Source organism: Fomitopsis serialis (assembly GCF_022376445.1).
Source record: "Fomitopsis serialis strain Sig1Antser10 chromosome Unknown B0H18scaffold_113, whole genome shotgun sequence".
In the NCBI taxonomy this organism is placed as follows: domain Eukaryota; kingdom Fungi; phylum Basidiomycota; class Agaricomycetes; order Polyporales; family Fomitopsidaceae; genus Fomitopsis; species Fomitopsis serialis.
Window position 1 is genome coordinate 144 of NW_025955073.1, and position 21637 is coordinate 21780.

The following is a 21637-nucleotide window of genomic DNA, read 5'->3' on the forward strand; positions in this document are numbered from 1 at the left end:
GCAGCTGCAATAGGCAGCTCAGAGCCCTCGCTCGAGAAGGTTTCCCACGAGATGAGTGGGACCAACGCTTTTGCGGTGCATCGCGGTACAAATGAGGACGATGCGAAGCCTGCATGTCGTCTATACGTCTCGAGTACCGGATGGGCACTACTTACCATCAGTAGTGAGCGCAGTGTACAAGTGCGTGCACCGTGACGGCAATGACCGAACGTAGAACTTCTGCCAGCTAGCCAGCAAGCCTATGCTTTCTCGTATGCGCTGAATCTTGAGGATGTCCAAGTCGGTCCAGATACGCGAACAGCTGGAGGACTGGACTGATCAATGGGACCTAGTGGTGGCGTTGTGTTCTATCCTGGGATCGGGTATACGTATATATAGCACGACGCGTCCGACGCGTGACGCGGGGCGGTTGTGTATGGGCGCTCCCCGCTCCCCACAGGCGACCAACCGTTCTGAATCTCCGCAGCCAACTTCACGACGGGCCCCTTCCTCTGTTCGCCCTTCCTCCAGCCCATGTTAGTGTCTTGAACCAATATACCTGCATTCCCTACTTTTCACCTTGTTTCTTCAACCACTGTACGTCCCAGCGAGAATACACTACCATCTAACCTCTCACTCGTATCCACCGCCTCGCAGGTCACTGCAGCTGCATGGCTGTCTCTAATGATGTCCCCGACGCGGACGAGACCTCCTTCCAGGTCTTCGCCCGCTCCTTCGCCATGATCATCTTCTCAGAAATAGGCGACAAGACCTTCCTCATCGCCGCCATCCTCGCCATGCGCCACCCGCGCCTCGTCGTCTTCTCGGGCGCGTTCGCCTCCCTCGTCGTCATGTCTTTCCTCTCCGCCGAGCTCGGGAACCTCCTCCCCACTCTTCTTCCGAAACGATGGACACAGGTAGCGGCGGCGGTGCTCTTTTTCGTATTCGGCGCGAAGATGCTGCAAGAGGCGCGCTCAATGCGGCCGGACAAGATGGAGGAGGAGATGAAGGAGGCGGAGGAGGATATCGAGGGCGACGATGCGCTGGAAGACGGGACCGGGGTAGAGCTGGGGAACGGTCGCGACGTCATACCGCTGGAGGAGGTCGAGGAGGGAGGCCGGCCCGAGATGCATGCCCGGAAGCCAAGCGTTAGCTCGAACGGGAGCGCACGGACACGGAAAGCGAAGTCTACAGCGAAGGAGTACGCAGACGCGACGCGGAACTTCTGCAGCCTTTTCCTCGGACCCGTGTTCGTACAGGCGTTTGTCCTCACCTTCCTCGGCGAGTGGGGAGACCGGAGTCAGATATCCACCATTGCACTTGCAGCTGCACATGTGCGTTGGCCATTCTTCCGGTGTCACATCTTCATTAACCCATGCGCAGAATGTATACCTTGTAACACTGGGTACCGTCATCGGACATTCATGTTGTACCGCCCTCGCCGTCATCGGCGGTCGCTACGTCTCCACGAAAATCTCCGTTAAGCATGGTGCGTCGCTCCCTGTCTCAGAACCAAACATTTGCTGACTTCCATGCGCGCAGTTACGCTCGCCGGCAGCGCACTCTTCCTCGGCTTTGGCCTCATATACCTTTACGAAGCATTCGCCTCGATAGATACCGACAACGCAGACTTCAACCCCGCAAACTAGATGATCATTGTTGCATGCACATACAGTACCCTGCATAGTTTTGTATAATCTCATCCCGGAGTGTCATTCCCTTCAACCTTCCCAGGGCGCGTGAGGCACAGCCCTGGAGCGTGTGCACTCGAGTTGCCTCCTGCGTGCTTGCATGTATTGCATGCAGCAACTTATACGCGCCAGTAAGTACGGTGGTCGACTGACCGGAGAGAGTGATATTCATGGGCTCCGGACTAGCGTTCACATACTACGCCATGGCTATCAAGGAAAGCAACAGGATCTCCACAGTACAGTAGTATCATACTTACGTGTCGGACGGCAGTGCAAATCAGCAGAGCTGTGTAGTCTCCCCTAGGCAGACCCTAAAGAAGACCTTTGTGAGTGGGGGAGAGGACGGTCAGGGCTGTGAGCATGGTGAGCATGCCTCCGCAATCGTCATGGTCAGAGTCAGAAAGACAGGCTGTTTATATAGTATCTCACACTCGTAACGATATGTCCCTGGTAGTATATCGGTTAGTACACGCGCCTGTCACTGGGCCGCGCGAAAGCGGGGTTCGACTCCCCGCCAGGGAGTCATGATATAAGCTCTGCATGTTGCACCTTTTTTTTCGTGGCTATTGCATCCAAGTACTAGAATTTCACCTTAGTAGTCTCATACCTTCGCCCTCCGCGTGAGGGGTTTGTGTCGAGCCTATAGACTGAGGTACGGAAGCTTGAAGAATATTATGTCGAGCCTATAGACTGAGGTACGGAAGCTTGAAGAATATTATGACATGACATATGTTGTGGGAACGGATTTCTTACACTCAAGGTCCTTTAAAAACTTGTGGAGCGGAAGCAGTGAGCGTCGTGAAGACCTGTGCCAACTGAAGGTCCGAATGTAACACAATTGTTTCTGTCTTTGAAAAGGGACTGTAGGTCACCTCTATACCGGAACGCATCACTAGCTCGTTGCTTTGAGCTTTCGAACGCCGACACCGTGCTCATTTCAGCTCCCACACACTTCCAGCCTCCTCATGCAGTCGCTGAAGAGAAGAGACACAGCGATGAGCAGCAAGGCCTCCCATATGTTCGCGGACTCACATCTGGTTCAATCTCGAATCCGACGAGAGCCTCTAGGACCGCTCGGCCGGTCCACGCCTCTACCGCGGCGACCGTCTCCGGGGTGATGAAGTCCTGCGTCGTGCGCGAGGCGAAGACCATCTGCGCCGCGGCCGCCCTGATGCGCGGCTTCGGACGGAGTGTCCTTCCCTCAGCGTCGGTGGTGGACACGGAGGGGGGCTGTCCTTGCGTCGAGGGCGGGGGCGGCACGGTCATCGCGGGTGCCACCGGGAGGGTGGTAACGGGAGGCGTGACCGTCGCGGTTGTGTGCGTGGAGCGTGGCCAGTTCGCGGCGAGGTGGAGGATGTGGAACGTTTCCATCTACGATGACAATAGTGTGAGATACAATAGGGTGAGATAGCGGCGGCGAAGAGAGATAGCGGGGCATGTCGCACCTCTAGCGTTGCGAGCTCCGCATGCTGTGACTTCAATTCCTCGATGAGGGTCTCGTTGTGATCCGGGAAGGAAGTCTGACGTCCTTGGGAAGAGTAGAAGCTGCCGGGACGTAAGAGGATGTCCCGAAAAATGAACACTGGTATGACCTATCGGCAGATGCGTTGATAGCATTGTCAACGACGCCCGTGGACACTGTGGGTGGACGAGTGCGTTGCAGCGTGGCACTCAGCTATTGACCCTATAGAGTTAGCATGCATTTGGTTGGGCACAGGGTAAAGTACGGACGGCATGACGCAACTCGGGGTCAGCATCCACCTGTGCGACTGTTAGCGGAAAGCAGTAGTCCGGTATTCCAAAAACACTGACTGGTTTGCTGATTCTGTAAGGAAGCTCGTGGGAGTCGCCATTGATGAAGTCGTAGTCGTAGTTCCTCGTAACGGCAACGCTGGCCTTGGGGACGACGACTGTACCGACGGGTACATCAATCAGACCGCCACAGGACCCTAGTCTTCCACCTTATCAGAACGTCTACAGGTGCCTGGACGATCGCGCGAGACACGAACCTTATTACGACCATATCGCCGGTGAGGCATTCTCTCACTTCCCGCACGAAGAAGTCGGCGTTAGGATAGCCCATGCCAATGCTGACGACGGAGACGGGCATGCCCTTGTACCGGCCCGTTATGGCGGTGAAGCCGCGCTCTGAGCTAAGCGTGAACGGCCTGGGCGACGCGTCGAGGTGGGACGCGATGCCACTCGCCCGCGAAGGTGCCCCCACCGTGACCTATACGAACCTCAGCATGCGTCATCAAATTGACACACATTTTACTTCATACGTACGATGCGGTTAGCAACTTCGCCCGAGCGAATGCCGAGATGGTATACACGCTGATCTAGCGTGCGGGGGAAATCTGCAGCAACAGGTCAAATAGATTAGATGGGCTCGCTAATGATTAGGCTAGCCATGCCGCAGAAAGAGAAGTCTTGGAGCGCACTTACTCGCGTCGAGAATCAGATCCTTCATATTGACTCGCCGGCTTGCTGTAGTTGGCAGTTGGTGTCGTTGATTACCGGCGTTTGGCTTTCTGTATTGCCCCTAGTGGATTTGACCTTGTGGTGATAGGAAGTCTAAAGTCGATCAGGAAGGAGGTGGGCCGGCTCCGTATGCAGTGTTGTATTGAATTGTCGATGGTCGATAGGTGATAGTTGGATTGAATGGCTCAATTGAATGTGTGCGCGCTTGCCTCGGATCGGGAATAGCCGTTTACAGCGATCGTGCCACCCCGAATATCTCGGAGCCTCACGACCGCCACCGTCGTCCTCGTCCTCGTCGTCCTCGCCGTCCTCGGGCTGTCCGCCCACTGCTTTCTCTGTGTCACACTGCTTTCTGCAACTCCGCTTCCTCTTATGATCAAGTGGTCAACGCAGCAGAGAACCAATCAAACCACCTCGCTACGGATGGGAATCAGTTGAGGCAAGACACGGTGGGCGCAGACACAAGGTATCTGCTCCGTGTAAAGCAAGCATATCATTCTTCCTGATCCATTCAGTATATGCGGCATAGTCTACCGAAGGGCGGACACAGCTTGGTGGCGGCTACGCCCCAGGCGTCTGATGTGGCAACCCGATTCGGAGCGACTCATCCGTCTTGCTGCGAGCTGCTGTAATTCTCATCGGCGCCCCCATGTCCGATGTTTCAGTCTGCGGCGGCAAGAGAACGCAGAAGCAGAGGCCGGCGTGAAAGCAGGCGCTCGGAGAGCAAGTGCAGGGAGCGCGTTTGCATGCCGCGAGAACCACGAGGCCTCTTCACAAGGCTTCCCTCCCGTGCTTGCCCATGGTGTGTAGTGGATGACCTTGTGCGGGGACGCGTGCAGGACTGACAGCGGTCCGATAGCTCAAAGCTGGGGACATCATTTCTCAATCCGGCGTTGACCGCCAGCCATGAGAGCGTCCTACGTCCAACAATCTCCGACGCGCTCAGCGGAAACACGATGTTTGTACCTGGTATCCGGAGCGCAGGTCGACTCGCTGCGGGTCTTCCCTTCCGGAGGAAGGCCTCTTACGTGTGGCAAACCGCCGCCCGGATGTGGCCCAGAGAGCGTCGCCTCTGCTCCACGGACGATCACCATTTGCCGACCGACAACCGAACTGTGCACGCCGTCACCATCAGACCCTTACGACACAGGCTGCTCGGTATCCGTCTCCTGCGGTCAATCTGCGGTAGGGAAGTATTCCAGCTCCATGATTTGCAGCTCTTCCGACAAGGGGACCATCCCTCGAGCGGCGGCGGTAGACGGCGGGTAGCGACGAGGCTTCTGGGGCGCCTCCCCTAGGGTTCTTGCCCTACATGACATCAGCGGAGTCCTACCAGGCTGTCTTGTACTCCGTGTGAATGCACACATTCCTTTTCGAGAGCTTCACGCAGGAACAAGCCCCATGACAATCCACGGGGCTGCATGCCCAAGGACGCACTTGGTATCACCTCCGCCGGCGTGTGCTGAAGACACCTGCGGCCGACTCGAGAGATGACCCAGTCCTGCACATGTCGCGCTCGACATCGCTCGATCAGGCTATTTCAGCAACTAGCCGGCGCCACACATGCGTCCCGAGGACAAAACGTTGCCCTGTCCTCCACGATCAGCGACTGTGTAGGCAGCACCGGCCGCTCGGATAGACGGCCTTCGTCCAGGTACGGATGTGTAATCCCATAATGCAAGGTTCTGCCGCCAAGCCCTGTCACTTCTCGTGCGCCCGCAGTGTCTCTGGCCGTAAGTGCAATTCTCGGCCGTGCATACTCAGGAAGCTTGCTGCTGGCGCTGGTTATCTGATATCGATTCACAAGTCGTGTTCGTTCATCTTTCACCTGGCATGCTCGCAGCATGATTCCTGAGACGTATCGCGTACTGGGCTCGTCATCGATGCTCTCCAGAGCAGCGGAGGGCTTCTTATGTGCCTTGCGGCAGTCACTTGAAATCCCCGGGTTCCCACTGGCAGTCGTCGTATGTCCGGTGACGATGCTAGGCGCTAGTCCTTCTCAGGTAGCCTAGCCAGGAAGGGACTTTTGTCCTTAATCCCCATGGAAGGTGAGGCAATATCGCACCCGTAACTCACGAATGTCATTCTTACAAGGCAACCACCAGCGCGGGCCAAGCCACCGACCACTGGTCTGGGATTCTCAGGCCCGTCAACTGGCCGTGGTCTCACTCTGCGCAGTCCGGAGACTTTGGAAAGTGAGGGTGCGTTGCCTATATAGGTCCCGATCGAAAGCAAAGTGGGCGGTCCAGCACCGCAGGCAGAGCCTCGACCACATGGGCGCTTAGTGTGGACCCGTACCGTCGACTCAGGGCAGCGTTAATCGGAGGCACCGAAGCCATCTGTGCGGATCCTCCTTACCCACAGCGACTGAGGAATTCGGTCCGCTTTCAGCCCAGCGGAGTAGGTTTCATACTATGACACGAGACCTGTCCGCACCTCGACACCGTTTATAGGATTCCGGTCGGTGGTTGGAATCTCTCTTGCAGGCAGTCTTGCAGCCAAACTGGCTTCAAGTGTTTACCAATCCTGTCCGGCAACGGAACCAAAGAGAGGCTTTCATGGGCCTTCTTCGCCAACTATTGATCCCGCTTCCGGGGTGAGTCCGGCGCCTTACCCAAGGCCGCATGACGACTCGCAAACGGGAATTTCCGACCCACCGATATTCCCTCTCTTCGCCCGCCCTTGTGCATCCGTGTGAACTCGGTCGGCAAGAACGTAGCTCTCGCTTCGCGCCGTCAATATGTCAGTGTACCTGGGAGTCATAAGACGCGCGCAACCACTCCCGGATTGCCACAGGAGGTGAAATTCACAGTCCGCTTACATTCCGCGAAGGCTCGGGAGCCTCTGTCCACCCTCTGGTTCGGCGGGACGTCAATCATCAGAGCCTCCCTCGGCTACAAACCTAACCCGCTCCTGGACTTGTTCTCCGTGCGCTCCAGGGCCGCCGGAGCCACGGCCATCGCCTCAGCATCGCACCTGCTTCCAGCGGCCTCCTGGATCCTCTTTCGCGCAGCTCCATGCGCTCGAAGGCATCACGGCCGAGCACCGCGTCTTCTCAAGATCGGCTGAGGTGGGTAGACGGTCAGCATGTCAGGCGGCTCCCTGTCAGCAAAGGCGCTGCTGTTCCGGGAAGAGGAGCATGGTGCCCCAAGCTAACCGAATGCGGGATCGACTGATCCAGGCGGAATATGAAAAGGCAAAGCCCTTCATGGCCGATCCGGGGGCTATCAAATATTTCCCAATATCTAGGGCAACCCACCTGCGTCCACAAACCCTAATCAGTTTCAGCGTGCCTTTCTGTCCGGCGGTTGGACGAAGAACATCAGTCACACCAAACGCCCCGGCATGTGTACAAGATGCATTGACTGAAGACGCGCGACCCATCTCTCTTCTTGCTCAAACGCGGCGCGACACGACGCAGAAGACTCCAGCGTTGTCGTCACCCGACGCGTCTGGGAAGTATTTAGGAGGCCAGCTATCGCACACTCACTCCTCTCTCTCTGTTTGAAGGTCACTTTGACTGGAGAGGACACCTGACCGCCATCGACAATCTCGGCGTCGCTGCACGCTCGCTCGTAGCTTGCCAGCGATGAATTACTATAGCACAGATCTCTATTACGCGGGCCGCGATGATGGGTCCTACTACGATCAACAGCAGGGGCCAGGTCGTGTGGACAGGGACACGTCGCTCACGGAGCCAGATGCTAACGCAGCATCTTACACCGGCGGATACAAAGACGACCCTGACGTTGCGGGTTAGTGTTCTATCAGCAGTCGATACACACATATAACTTATTTCTCCTCTAGATGACCCTCACCTTGCGCTTACATCGCAAACATTGAACGCCGACGGCACGCCCAAGCGTCCCATGAACGCGTTCATGATATTCGCTCGCAAGAGGAGGCCCGAAATTTCTGCAGCTAATCAGATGATGCGCACCGGTGATGTGAGCAAGATATTGAGCCGGGAGTGGAACACAATGGAGATGGTATGACTCTCATGAATTCGTCTCGGCTAGTACTCATCTGTATAATAGCCGGAGAAGAAGTTCTACCTCGACCAGGCGAAGAAGCTCAAGGACCACTTCAACTCTCGATATCCCGACTACGTCTATCGTCGTAGACCAAACAACTCTCGGAAGAAGCGCAAGCCAGACGTTGGTCACGAGGCGTCCGCGGAAGGATCATCGAGTGTCGAGAGAGAAGACTTGGGCACCGATGACGCTCACGAGCTCGACGAAGTCGTCGAGGAGGCTGCGTTGCATGACTATCACTATCAGTTCGCACAGACCTCGGGGGCACCATCGCAGATGACCTACGGAAACGCCGCACAGTCGCACTCACTCTCCGGCTACAACGCACCATCTTCGCCATTCTCTTCGAATCGTTATGACGACAAGTCCGCTTCACTCTCGCACTCTCGGTATTCCTCTTCGACTTCGCCTCCGCTCACAGCAGGGATGTTGGCATCGCATCACGCGGGCGAGCTGAATGCTTCAAACGCATGGCCGTATCACCGGGACGGCACGAGAACAGGCCGTGTCCCTTTGTTACCGGCGCTGGATACCGGTCTTGCTCGTCAGAGGACTAGCGAGTCAGACTTGGCAGCCAGTATGAGGGCGGAAGCAACGTCTCCTCAGACTGGTGTGCGAACATGGGGAAGTGGTCCGTACTCCACCTCTTCAGGGAGCTCCAGTGCGTCCATGACGCATCACTCGAACTCGGCGTTCCCGACTCTCACTTCCCCCTTCATCCCTGCACCATCGCCTTCGCCTCGACAGGTCGATCCGCTTTCGTCGCCGATGTCGCATTACAGCGCTACTCAGGATTACTCTTCGGGGCAATCAGTGTATGCGCCCCGAGGAGCGCCCTCCTCGGGAAGGTCGGATGGCGCGTTTGAGCACCGTGGCTTCACCCAGACCAACGTACTGCCTCCGCCTGTTGCCAATACGTACCTCCCCCCTGCGGACCAACTGGGAGCGTCATGGTCGTCCCAGTATCGGTCCTTTCCTCCCTCGCACACAAACTTCTCGCCGTCGACGTTGTCTATGCCTTCCCTGCCTATGCAAGGCTCATCTCCCACGGCGCCTTCGCCTACAAACCCCAACGCAATGTCAAGCTCTCTCCCTCATATGGGGTACGTCGATCGGAATAGATTCGAGGGACGTTAGACGAAGTTTTATTGTATTTCGAGTATCGTCTCTTCCTGCTTTCGCTTTCCGCATCTCATCAGCATGGCCAACTCGTTCGCTCTCGTACAGGCTTCAGAGTATTTCGCATGAAATCAATATCTATGCCTCCCTATGGATGTCGTAGTTCGGACAGTGCGCATACCCCTCAATCAGTTTGCGTGACACTTCGCCCGCAGAATCGCTAACTGTTTGATAGACGGGTTTTTTGTCCGAGGACCCCCGACCCAAAGGCCTACGAATTCGGCGGTGCAAGAGTGGACTTAGGGCAGATCACAGGCAGACCGTCGCGAAACGGTCGGCTGCGCCCGATGCTGTTGCATGCCGAGTCAGGGTCCGGATTGGCGCTCCTTAACTCCCCACCGCATTGATGCCGTAATCCCGGCCCCGCGCTGTTCGCTGTTCGTGCGTTTCGGCCTGTCACAGCACGCGTGGGCTGTGGATCGTGTCACAGGGCGTACCTTCCGGCGTGGCGGGCTTCAGGCGCTGCGATGATAGTTCGTGCTTCCATGGTGCACGTCTGCCACGAGACAGCCATTACGTGCGGAAGCACGTCCATGTTCTTCGCCCAGTCCAGCAAGGCTTAGCAACTGAAGCCGACAGTTCCGCAGCATGTCGAGAGTGATCTACCGTATTCACACGACTTCAAGTGGGCCATCTCGTGAATTGGGGTTGAACCTGGTGTAACCCATCACAGCGCCTAGGCGTGTCTACACAAAACAACTCATCCCGACTCACGAACCTATTCTCTCGCTTGTGAGTACGTATGTAACAACGTCGCTTATGCCGTCTCATTGCTCGGTGGTAGCTCGCGCCAAACGACAGAAAATCAACCGGCGCTGCCGGGTGTCGCCCTTTTCCTCACGGATGGAGCCACTCATGCAACAACTTTGCCTGTCTTCCAACGCTCGTTGTGTTCAATAAAATTGCACAATAGACGCGACGTGGCCTCTACGCAGAATGTCAAATTGTCAACTCGTGCTTCGTTGCATCTCATCATGCCGGCAGGCTCAGTGCAAAATACTTAATCAGACTCGGAGAGCATTGAAGACGATGTCGCCGAAGATGCCAATCCGGATTGGGTGATCGGCGGCATATAACAACGCACTGGCGGTGAATATTTAATCTGTAAGTTGTCACTGAACGGCAGTCTGAACACCGACTCCAGAGGGATCCTCGGAGTGAATGTGGCATGAGCGAGCTCTTGCGACTGCGCGATTCAGCGTGCCGTTTGCGTTGTCAATCGACAAGCGTCACGGCTCTCCATAGGATTGTCCGGGCTCGATGGGCGACTCGCTTCCCATTCGTGCGTGGGTCCTACTTCCGAGGCGTTGTTCACATGCTCAGGCCCATGCTCAAGAATCAGGTATGTCCGTAGTCAGCATCCCACAATCACCACGGATGCGTTGCGCATGTGGTTCTTGACGTCACCGGTACCCTATCTACTTGCAGCGATGTGTGGCTAGCCTGCTGCACGACGGACGCTCCGAGTTGAGATCCGGTCCTGCGCATCGCAGTACTGAGACAGGCCCAATGATCTACGCGTTCCATATAAGTACGACTCTCGTGATGTAGCATTAAGTACACGAAGAATCGCCGTGCGTTGTTCACCGGATCCAAGCGGGCTTTAGGTTTCTTGGCACCGCGGAGAAGCTGGTCGGATGTTCTCGTTTCCGCTGCGACTGAATTGATCTCACAGAGAGAGCTCAAAATGTTGATTCGATCGCCCACATCTAATACAGACGGTGAGACATAATTCACTCGCATATCGAGATGAGATTGTAGGCACGAAGTCCGCGACGAGGATTGACACCGTTGTTCAAGCGAGCGCGATGGCTGTGCTGGGAAAGGCATAGCGGCACGCTCAATCAGCAGACCAACGGAGCTCGAACACCGTCTCTCTGGTACAGTCCCTTCCAGGAACTTGGACCTGGGTCTCAGCAAGCTCTAGATGGTATTCGTGATCAGCTTCCGAGCAGAAAGGGAGAACGTTCTCTCATAATTGCACTTCCACATGCAGCAATAACCTGGTAGGGAATCCCTTCATCTCCGTGAGTGGTCAGACGACATAAGAGGGTCCCCACCAGGTAGACAAACGCACATGAGACAACCAGCGCAAGCTTCTCCCGACTCTCAGGCGGCGCGCCCGCAGCCGACACGAATTATGGCGCCGTTTCTCTGTCCCACATAATCCATAAGAGTGATACACCTCTAAATGACCATCCAGGAGCGCAGGAAGCCGGAGAGACACAGACCGTAGCCATGAGGCCTCACCTATCGACCTCAAGAAAAATATATAGCCACTCGGAAGCTTGGTATTATCCCATCAGTCACAGCAACGAGGCTGCTGCTGCTGATGATCTAGAAACAGTGAACCCACGTCATCAACTCCAAGACATCATGCAAGGAATCTGCAACAAATGCGTGCGATCTTGTGGATTTCACGTTAACAGGTCGAGGCACCCTGAGAATCCGATGTTGTCGTGGCGGATAGGCCGTTGCACTAATCGGCCGAGAATTTCCTTCTTGAAACGGCTCTTAAGCTAGAAGAACGGCTGGGTGCTTGGTTGCGCGCCACCTGTGTGCCGCAAGCGCTGTTAGCCCAGCTGACGAGATGCGTACCTTGCGGAGCCGCCAGCAGAGCAGGGTATGCCTACAAATGGTGAACGGAGGGAACCATGTAGCAGCGCCCGTGCGAATTATCTTGCTACAGTCCGGCAGGACGAATATCCATGCTTCCGCATCCTCGCACGGCCATATGGCAAGGCGCGACACGAACGGCAGTCCTGTAACTCGGCATTGCGCGGGTGGCCTAGGGCTTTGTGCTCGCACCGGATATCGCCACAGAAGATCGCAGCGGAGGCCAAATACCTCCGACACGTACGGTACATCCCACCAGAGACGGTCTTCTCCCAACTGGGTATGAGCACTTCGAGTCCGGTAGGTGAGCGACTTCCGGTGCTGTCTTCTAGCTGCAGATGTCTCCAATTTGCAAGATTCTCTGCGCATAAATGGCTAGTCATCATTTGCTGATCGTTCCTTTCTCGGCCGCCAACATTCTTGTCGGCGAGAGCCCGTTTTGCGGATGTATCTGAACCTTGAGACCGATAGGCACGAAGCCCGTACGGTCTGAGAAGATGATTAGCTCTTGGGCGAAGGAAAATGACAAGAGGTTAAATAGAATACACCTGTCAGATGATGTCTTCGAAATTACGAATACAGCGTGGTTACGTTCGCTACCGTCACTGAAGCGCCCCTTGCGAGTCCTTCTATGAATGCTATGAGCGATGAAATTTCGTAGACTCTGTTCAACGATACCCACAGGTTGTTGCACTCCGTCCGGTTGTTGGACCGAAGTAGTGATAGAATAGGCGATATTGAAATCAAATAAGTCTGCTGTCGTTCCGACTCGTGTTGCTGTCCCATATTATGGAGGGATCGGGAGGTATTGACCCTGCGGCAATGCCCAGTAAATCAGTAAAACGCAGAGCTTTCCTATGTCCATGTAGAAATGGGCAATGACTAGTAGGATACTGACCCAGTAGTATATGACAGCTCGAGGGCACGCGAACAGAACCGGCGTTAGGGATGTTTACCGCCTCTCCCGATAGTCTACACATGTTGGTATTCTTCAAGGATCCTGGATTATAGCCAGTTTCCTTCGGCACTTCCAGCTATCGACGGAAAGGACTTGTCCAGATTAGAGGCCAGACGCTGTCCGGCCCGCCTGAAGCCGTCGGTGCCACCATGGCATCGTGGCCGAAGACTCTCGGAAGACGCGAAGTGGTGACCGTCCACACCCATATCGAGAGATTATGCATCTAGGTTCAGATAGGTGTGTTCCATGGAGTACCCCGCATTGCGAGCTCGAGTGTGTGATGCGAGTACGAGTATCATCTGATGAGAGCCACCCATGAACTCAAACAGCGAGTGACCTCCAGTGCCACCCAGTTTGGACGGAGTTGTACAATGTGGCTGATCACATGTTCCGCCATCAGTCCGCTATTACTATTAGTATGTCAACCGAACCACAATGATGTCGTCCACGTAGCAAAACCTACGTCCGACGACGAGGGCTTGACATTGTTCGCTCGTATGTTATCCTTGGACTTCCCTCTAGCCATCTGGTGAAATCGCGGGAGTCTTGACTCTTGAGTACTAGATTTGACGCCGCAAGCAGCTGTGTCATGCGACTCGTGTCTCCGGTGCCGCATGCGGCTATATCTCACAGCTGCTCACAGTACGACACTTTCCTCGACACTCAGCTGCTCGTTTTGAAGCGGGAACATCACGCCGATATACGCGGCTTCGACTCTGGACACGGGGGCCTACTATCGAAAACGGCCAACCACGGGATTGGGTGGACAGCGCATAAGACGTTTTGATCCCTCTGCATCGCTTCGTGCTCAGCTGACTCAAATAAGACCACAAACGTTCATCATCACAGATTGCGCCGGGCGCTGCATATATTAATGAAGTCATCGACCCCTCCTCCAACACCCGACGCCGCGCTCGACGTCGACGCTGAACCGCGTTACTTTCGCTCGAACGCACATCGCGACGCGACGACGATGGCACCCATCATCTGTGCGGTGCTGTTGACTTTGACATGTATTGTGCTCTCTGAGCCCACCGCGGGGTCAAGACTATCCTTGTTTCCCAAAGATGGAATGGCACGCATCGGCTCCACATCTCATTCACTCAACGTATCTTCATGTCCCGGTTCGCAGTTTAGTTTATATTGCCTGTTTGCTCCTTCTCATTGCCTGGCTTTTGCATAGGCTATACGCTGGACTCTTTGAGCGAATCAAAGACGGGCCTCACAGCGCAATTGCGGCTCGCAGGGGATGCTTGCGACGCTTTCGGCACGGATATCGTGGATCTTACTCTGCAGGTAACCTACGACACCAATCAGAGGTAATATATCCTAGTCCGACTGAGAATGCAGGGTGACCTGAGCCACTCTGTATTAGGCTCCGTGTCAACATCTTCGATACTGCGCAGTCGCAATTCACCATCCCATCGTCGGTTATTTCCGTGCCTCCCGAACCTACCGAAAGTTACGCGCAGACGTCAGACCTCGTGTTCAACTACGAGTCGTCGCCTTTCGCATTTTGGATCAGTCGTCGGTCGGAACCAGATGCGCTGCCACTATTCGATACTCGAATCAGCTCATTGCCTCCCACGCCGATCCCGCCACTCAATGAAAGTGACCCGTCCACTGCATTGGATGGGTTTCCCTTGGTATTCGAGGACCAGTACCTCCAGCTCACGTCCGCTCTTCCGTACGATGCCAACATTTACGGGCTGGGTGAAGTGATTGCAAGCAGCGGTTTCCGGCGTGATATAGGAACCACTGGGGGGCCCGGGACAATCCAGACTATGTGGGCCCGAGATATCGACGATCCAGTGGATGAAAATGTGTATGTACATGAGCTCATTTTCTGTGTTGCAGTGGCTGACCTCGGTTTACTGCGCAGCTATGGCTCGCATTCCGTATACCTGGAGCACCGTTACAATGATACTTCGCGGAAAGCCCAGTCACACGGAGTTTTCCACTTCAGGTTCGGTGCATCACCCTTGTCCGACCGTCAATGATGCTAATCGCTGATGTCATGGCAGCGCTGCTGGTTCTGATACGTTATTGGCGACTCCGCCGTCGTCTCCCGTCTCCCTAATCCAATACCGCGCCGTGGGAGGCACCTTCGACTTCTATTTCTTCTCGGGCCCCACTCCCCAGGACGTAATCGAGCAGTACGGCCAGCTCATAGGGCTGCCAACTTGGCAGCCTCTCTTCGGTCTTGGCTTTCATTTGTGCAGATGGGGTTACACGAACATTACGGAGACAAAGGAACAAGTGACCCGGATGAGGGAAGCAAATATCCCCCTTGAAGGTTCGCCAACCAGGCTGCTATGTGCTCGGGTGCTGTCTGACGTCTTGTGTTATGTAGTGATGTGGAATGATATCGACCTCTACCACGCTGTGAGAGACTTCACTACGGATCCCGTGTCTTACCCTGCAGAGGAAGTACGGGCGTTCATTCAAGAACTGGTAGGTCCACCTCACAAGCTGGGGATGTTTTCTTAAATCCGCTTGGGTAGGCGGCCAACCATCAGCACTACATACCCATTGTAGATGCCGCCATCGCCAAGCAAGTCAATTCAACCGATATTGTACGTCTGCTTTCCTACAACGGCGGCCCTATGCTGACCCTCTGACCAGTACGACCCGTACACGCGGGGTGTGGAGCTGTGAGTTTCATGCTAGGTCTGACTGTGTTCTCGCGTCGATGACTGTCCTCTACAGGAACGTGTGGGTCAAGAACCCCGATGGGTCCGAATACGTCGGCCAAGTGTGGCCGGGCTATACGGTGAGCCCCACCGTGTCTTCTTGCCCAAGTACTCGGGTCTGCGCGCTCATTTGGCGTCCTGCTGGCCTGGTTCCGTGGCTAGGTGTTTCCCGACTGGTTCTCTGACAACATCGAAGACTACTGGACGGAGGCGCTCAGCAACTGGTCACAAGGAGGCGTCGAATTCTCGGGAATCTGGCTGGACATGAATGAGGTGTCTTCCTTCTGCAACGGCTCATGGTCAGCTGAGGTCTTTTGTTCCAATTTTACTGGCGCTGACACATGTGTGCAGCGGTACTGGGGCTGATCTCTCTACCCCAACCCCGGTTTCTCTGCCTGGCGATCCTGGCAATCTCGTCACGGACTATCCCGAAGGGTGCGACTCTCATCGTCGCCGACAACTCCGACTGATGGTTTCCCAGCTACAATGTGTCGGTTTGGGGCCCGAGTGGAAATATCACGATCAACGGTACTTTAACATACGCCGCGAATGAGCGTTCGTTTGCTCCTGTGACCAAGAGGGGCGTTGGCGCCGGCGAGCAGTCTGGCGTCAATCTGAACTTCCCGCCATATGCCATTCATAACGGTAAGGGAGCTTTCCGGGTGCCACAACGGCGAGTTCGCTGATTGTAAATGCCGGTAGGGTTCGGTCCGCTATATGTCCACACTCTCGACACGAACGCTACTCATGTTGGCGGCTATGCCGAGTTGGACGTCCACAACATGTTCGGGCTGATGGAGGAGAAGACGACCCATCTCGCTGTTCAGAAGGTTCTTGGTATTCGTCCGTTCCTCATCAGCCGCTCGACGTTCCCCAGCTCTGGCAAGTGGACTGGCCACTGGCTCGGCGATAACCATAGCAAGTGGTCGTACATGTACTACAACATCCAGGGCGTCCTGCAATTCCAACTGTTCCAGATCCCTATGGTGGGCGCTGATACCTGCGGGTTTGAGGGTAATACGGACGAAGAGCTGTGCAGCCGATGGATGCAGATGTCAGCATTTATGCCGTTCTATCGGAACCATAACCAGCTTTCGGCGCTGCCACAGGAACCGTACAGGTGGGACAGCGTCGCGAATGCCTCCCGCACGGCGATCAGCATCCGCTATTCCCTGCTGCCCTACTGGGTGAGTTCCTTTCGACCGCTGTGTCCGTGTGCCTAGACCAAACCTTTGTAGTACACGCTGTTCGCCAACTCGTCCACGTATGGCTCACCGGTCGTGCGCGCCCTGTTTTACGAATTCCCGGACGAGCCGGAGCTGTTCGCCATTGACAGGCAATACCTCGTAGGGCGTGACGTTCTTGTGACGCCAGTTCTAACCCCAAATGTCTCAACGGTTGACGGTAGGTCTCTCGAGACTTTCCTTATGGGGGGAGAACTTACCTCGATGATAGGTATATTCCCCGGTAGGGGCCAGGTGACATGGCGCGATTGGTACACGCACGAAGTTGTCAATGCTACTTCCGGCGGAAACACCACCTTGGATGCTCCGCTCGGACACATTCCCGTGCACATCCGGGACGGGGCGGCGATTCTATTGTACGCAGCGCCTGCCTACACGGTCGAGGAGACGCGCCAAGGGCCGTACTCCCTACTCGTCTCCCTGTCACCCGACGGGACAGCATTTGGTACGGCATACGTCGATGATGGGCTGAGTGTCCCGCCGACGCCCAACACGACTCTGACCTTCGTCGCCGGTAACGGCACGCTGTCAATCGAGAGTAACGGTGATTTCTCCATTCAACAGGCTCTGCGAGAGGTGACGATCCTGGGGACTGGGCAAGCGAAGCCAGAATCTGTCATCGTACCGGGGCAGATGAACGCAACGTGGACTTACAAGCCTGACACCGAGGAGCTCGTCGTGACCGGGTTTGATTTGGATTTGAACAACGACACTCTCATCTCATGGATGTAACGAATTGAATCTCGTGTGCATATGTTCTCGTCCCCTTACGTCAGGATGGAATTTAATGAATATCTCTCGTAGTATTGTCGTCGAACGGCACACCTTGACTCACCGCTGCCCAACTTTGAGAATTTAACCTCGTTGCAATGGTAGATCGATAGACGCCCATAACGGAAGCATATTCTGATTAGTCAGCAGGTTCGCCAACAGTTTCCACACTAAGACGACCAGGTCGTAGTCGACGACTCCTCGACCTCGACGGTCACTCCCTGTGCTCGCTCCAGAACCACGCTTTGCTATTCCCTGAAACTAGTGTTTCGCTGGTAAGTTGACCCCTCTTCCTCGCTTGGATGGGCTTGTGCAGTAGTAACTCAGGCTGTCGTGGCGGTAGAACCTCGTAGTGCTGTAGGCCTTTCTAGGACGCCGGTCACGGACATGTCGCGGGTTGCGCACATCCGGAGAGACATCGCCGCTATTGAGCAACAACTCTGCTCCATTGAAGCCGAAAAGCAACAAGCGCGAGAGGCCCTAGACGTCCTGTCAGCGAAGAGACGCTTATTGGAGGCGCGTCGCACTGCACTCGACGCGCAGGCCACGCCCGTTCACTGGCTCCCATCTGAACTCCTACTCGACATCTTTGTCGCTTTTCTCCAAGCAGATGCGTCCGCACCGGTTACGTTGGAACTTTTGGTGCGCCCTATCACCGTCTCCCTCGTGTGTCGACAGTGGCGATCGCTAGCTCTCTCGACGTCGAGCCTATGGTTCCGCATCCCCGTCCACACTCGACCTATGATACTTTTCTTGAGCCGCTCTCAGGAGACGATGCTGGAACTAGCTTTCTTGCAAACTCCTGTTTTCGACGTCTCATCTTGGGATGCGACCCACTTGTCATTACGCCCTTACGTTCCACGTGTGCGGTCAATCCGATGGCGGATGACAGGCGGCAAGAGCCGTGATATGCTCAACAAGTTGATGACCAGTGATGTGCCGTTGTGCGCATTGCAGGTCATTGACATCTGCGGTCCGGCGCAGCAGAGAAGACTACAGTTCTGGGCAGTCGAACGCTACGTATGGATGAACAACACAACCCTCCCGGCGCTCGAGGAGTTGCGTCTCACTGCAGCCATGGCTCTTTCCAAACCTCCAGTTCGCTTTCCTCGATTGCGTATCCTACAACTCGACCACCGGGATTTGCGGCTCTCAGTGTTATATCAACTGCTTCAATGCACCCCGAACCTCAAAACACTTGTTCTAGTTGATATCGTACCAAGGTTGGATTTCGCTATACGGTCTATACCCGCTCGACTCGGTGACCGCCCTCGAATACAGTGGGCCTGGGCCTCAACCTCACAGCCTCGAATATACCGCGACGTGCCTGTTTTGGCTTGCCTGGAGCACCTTGATTGGAGCTTTGCTCCCCCGCGGATGCTTGGCTCCTTTTCCTTCTCCTCGACACTCCGAATCTGCGATCTCTTGCTCTGTGCCTCAACACTGGCCTGAGTCGATGGCCGCGTTACACGGGCTACGATCCCTCCAACCCCGACCCTGCCATTCAAGACAGCATTCCAGTGTGCCTGTCTTCTCTCCGAGAGCTGGATGTCCAATGTATTGATGACGAAGCGTTACGTTATGTTTTCCACAAACTCCACTTTCCCTCGCTCACGAAACTACACATCACGTATCTGCCGCCCCTCCGTGCGCGGTGCGAGCTTCCACGGCTTCCCCGCCACGAGAGCATGTTCCGCGAGCCTCGGCTTCACACCGTGACGGATCTCAAGCTCTCGCACTTCACTCTCGACATCGACGAGACCAAGACGATGCTGCGATATATGCCCGCTCTCACTCACCTTACTTTCCTGGACTGCCCTCAAGCGGCCGGCGTCGTCTGCGCTCTGTCTGGCGGCACTTGTGACAACCGACACGTGAACCCGCTCAACATCTGGATATGTCCGCGGCTCGAAGTCTTCCGGGTGGTGGACGTTCCCGACCTCAGATTCCGGTGCCTGCGAGGGATGCTCCACGCGCGATTCCATGGTTCCCGGGCACCCGGCTCCTGCCTCACCACTCCGTCGAAGCAGGGGCCTCGCGTGCCGGGATCCTCTTCTCCACGTGTCGTCAAGCCTTTGCGGAGAAGACTTCGGGATGACGACCTCAGTAGCGCCGACGGCTCTACGTCTTCGCCGTCCTCACGCGCGGGCGCTACCATTGGATGGAACCCATATGCCTCCATGCGACCATCGCTGCTCCGCATCGTATGCGTTGAGGGATGTCGCCGAGTCTCTGAGATAGAGGCGATGTCCTTGGGTGACGAATTCCCGTCCCTGAGGGTCAAGTGGGAAGCGTAGCCGAAATGTCCCGCGTTCAGTGAGTCGCCACGATCTCTTCCTTGAGGTTTCGTTACTCAAATATTGCATTGTGCCGCTGCTCTGTGCTTAGACGTGACAACCTCAACCTCAACTATTCCCGTTATTCCTACTGCGATACCTAATTCCCGGATCCTCATAACTCTGAACTGTGTGCGTATTGCACCTCTGATAGTCTATTCGTCCTGGCCTTGCGATACCCGCTACTTCTATGCGGACGCGTTGTTAAACCGTGTCCCCAAATGTCACTTACGATCTCAGACTGCCACTCTGGTATTCTAAATGATGTTGACGACTTGGTACCATGTATACGTGTACGATATATAGTCCGTGGTCACTTCATGAGTCCTATCTCTCCGAAAGCCTGCGCGATGTGGTTCTGATCACACTTTGTTGTCTGGAAAGATGGCGGAGCTAGAAGCTCAACGCCAATTAGATAAGCAAATTCATACCATCAGCATCTGCGCAAGTGCATCCAAACTCCTCCTGGCCTCTTCGTACTACGATCACAACCCCTTTTCAGCACTCTATTTCGGACGTAGCGCCGGACTTGGGCATATACGGTAGCCCGTAGCTGCCCAGCAGCGGTGCGTTCGATCAAGACGTCCAATGCTCGATAACTAATGGCAACCCAAACACAGTTCACAGTCGACTCGTTGCCAATCACGTCGAAGCGACTGCACTGCTCTAGCCAGCCACTGTGGGCTCCTTTGGCATCCTTACATTCTCACTTCAGGACCATCGGTAAGTATGTCAGATCGTCCATCTCTAATCGTTACATGGCTCATCTGAAATATAGGCCTCCAGCTTTGATAAAGCCAGCCTCCAGCTACGCCGTAACTCAACCGACTCTTCCGTGTACAACCACTGCAATCAAGCTGTCGATCTCGAATCATGCCCGGATCTTCGAATGACCTCGCTTCTCTGATTGAGGACGCCGATCACGACAAGCCCGTAGTCCTAGCACTCTCTGAAGAGGCACTCAATGAGGCATTTAGACCGGGATACAAACCCCTCTGTCATGTCGAAGTGTGCAAACTCGCCGACATCGCGCGTTCGGCACTGCGGCTACCCCCCTCCGTCCCCCCAACTGAGGTCCGCATCCTCAATGCTGGTTCCTTCAACAAGGTGTTCATCGTCCGTTTCAACTCAATCGCTACAGTCGCACGGGTTCCATTTGACGTACCGGCCGCGAGGGACCCCATCCGACTCAGGTCGCAGATTGCGACGTTGGACTTCTTGAAGACTCACAAGCCGACTATACCACTACCCAGAGTGCTAGCTGCTGTTGCCGATAGCGACAACCCGTCGCGCGCACCGTACGTCGTTTCGGAATTCTGCCGAGGATCGCCTCTCACGATTCAAGAGTGGTACGTGGACATGTCGGATGCGAGTCGCGACGCCGCGATTGAGCTCCTCGCTGACAACTGGGTCAAGATCGTGACGCCAATCTCGTTCCAGTCAATGGGAAGCATTGTCCGCGACCCTGCGCGACCGTCCGGCTTCTGAGTCATGCCCATGATCTCGCAGTTCCCGGGGCAGGCAACCCCGTTGCTCGATCCGTCTGTGGCAATGCTCGACGGACACAAGAGCCTCGGTGATTACTGGACCCTCACGATGGAAGGGCATCGCCGTCAGATGGTCGACTTCTGACCCGACAACGATCACTCTGTCGT

At 55.4% G+C, this 21637-nt stretch overlaps 1 non-coding gene across 1 annotated transcript; it reads left to right on the forward strand.

Moving 5' to 3' along the window:
- The first annotated feature begins 2114 nt into the window (after positions 1-2114).
- Positions 2115-2192, forward strand: B0H18DRAFT_t138. Its single transcript has one exon. It is a non-coding gene; the product is annotated as a tRNA-Asp (tRNA).
- Positions 2193-21637: the final 19445 nt, after the last annotated feature.